Below are 2385 nucleotides of genomic sequence, written 5' to 3'. Positions count from 1 at the left end.
GCATGGGAGTGGGGTGTCCATTCCCTCAGACATCCCGTCTAGTCACCAGAATGGAGGTGCACAGACTGCGAGAGACCAATGAACAGATACCAAAAAATGAATGTCCACACCTGTATCTCCGCGGTTTTGTCAGATATTCTTGGCTGTTCTGATCCTTCCCTAGTTTGGTACTTCCCAAGATGGTGGCTCCGGGAGTAGCTGAGCATCAACAATGACAATTGACATATAGAGGAGTTCTGGTGACGCTATGGGTTAAGCTGTTGGGTGGTTAACTGCAAATCTACCAGTCACTTCTCCAGAAAAAAAATGAGGCTGTTTGCTTCAGAAGACCAGAAGTAAGCACATGGTAACTATACTCATGATCTCAGCCATTGCAAGTCAGTGGGGAAAGAGCAGATTTTTTTATAAATGGTACTGGGGTAGACAATTATCCTTATGGGGGGGGAAATCAGATACAATTGATTGTTTTTTTCTTACCATACACAAAATTTAATTCTTAAGGGAATTAAAGACATGCACACATGTGAAAAGTACAAATAGCATGAGAATTTGGAAAGACAACATAAGACAATTTATTTATGACTTCAAGATCAGGAAGCATTTATCAAACAAGAAATAAAAAGGGAAAACAATGAAACTCGCCCTCGATTAAAATGAAGAATATGTGTGCATGTAATGATAGCACAAAGAAAGTGAAAAGACAAATTCTGAACTTGGAAATGCATTTTTCACACATAAAATTCAGCTTTTCTTACACTACTTAGCACACCACTCTCACACATGAACAGACAGAAAAGCATCTCCAGGTTTCAAGGGAAACATTAAATGAGATGGACAAAGATCAAAGCAACAGGAAGGAAAAATTAAATGACTTTGGGCATGCAGAAAAATAAAACTCCAAAAAAATCTAATTAAAGTCTGAAGAATCCATCTGTTAAACCAGGACAGGATGCTAGGAGAGAAAAAAAAGGGAAAGGAAAAGCCCAAGACAAAAGGTGATCTTGGGAAAAGAAAGAAGCCTTTATGATGGGAACAAAAAACTCAAAAGAGGAGTAAGAATAATGCAGAAATCTCCCTGAAAATAGAACAAAATGACAAAGGGAGGAATGGAAAACAAGAGAGAGACTAAGAAAGGAAACAGAAAAATTAGGCAAGGAAATCTAATGTCTGAATCATAATAATTCCATCACAAGAATTTGGAAACATTGGACAGAAGAAAACTATTAATGAAATAGAAAATGCCTCCGAATGAAACAACATGATATTCCAGATTCAAAGGCTGACTGAGCCCAGAGCTCAACCTTGGCCTGAAACTTCATCATGAATTTTCAGGCCACTTGCAACACACAGATTTTATAAGCTTTCAGAGAGAGCAAAACAGCGTGCAGACAAAGGATCATGGAACAGCAAGGCATTGGACTTTTCTGTGGCAACTGGGAGTAGATGTTTTCAAAATTCCAAAAGAAAAATGATTCGCAGTTTAGGATCCTGGGTTGTTGTTAGCAGGATTTCATAGCAGCCCCATATACAATGGAACTCAACACTGTACCATCCCCATAACGGGGTTCCACAGTGACCCAGAAGGCTGTCAGTGGCTGAGTGTTGGAAGGAGATTACCAGGCCTTTCTTCCTCATCCATTTTCATCTGGAAGCTGCATTGATGTATTCAACAACAGCAACACACGAGCCTCCACTAACAGATGGGTGTCAGCGGCACATGATAAACATTAAAAATTAAACAAAGGTCTCCTGCACTGTTGCTCTTGTTGTTAAGTGTTGTCGAGTTGGTTCTGACTCATAGCGACCCTGCATAGGGTTTCCAAGGCTGTGTACCTTTATGGGAGCAGAAAGCCTCATCTTTCTTCTGTGGAGCAGTTGGTAGGCTTGAACTACCAACCTCGTTGTTTGCTTACCAGTGCTTACCATACATATATTACCTCCTGGTGTGGCGCTGTAGGATCAGCACTGGACCTAGAACCACAGGTTGGCAGTTTAAACCTACCAGCTGCTCCTTGGAAACCCTATACAGGGTTACTATGAGTCAGAACCAACTAGATGGAATTTAACAACAACAACAATAATATATATATATATGTGTGTGTATGTGTATGTATGTGTATGTATGCATATATATGGAATATATACATACATACACACACATACACACACACATATATATACACACACATATGCATACATATGCATATATACACATCTATGTGGAGTCCTGGTGTGGAGCTGCAGGGGAATACACTGGATTGCAAGGTTGGCAGTTCAAGCTCACCTAGCCGTTCTTTGGAAATGTTATACAGGATTGCTATGGGTCAGAACTGACTCAATGGCACTCAACAAAGAACAACAACAACAACTATATATATACATATA

The sequence above is a fragment of the Chrysochloris asiatica genome, unplaced genomic scaffold (genome assembly GCF_000296735.1).
Source record: "Chrysochloris asiatica unplaced genomic scaffold, ChrAsi1.0 scaffold00182, whole genome shotgun sequence".
NCBI lineage: Eukaryota > Metazoa > Chordata > Mammalia > Afrosoricida > Chrysochloridae > Chrysochloris > Chrysochloris asiatica.
The sequence above is the reverse complement of the archived record's forward strand: the minus strand, read 5'-3'. Positions refer to the sequence as shown.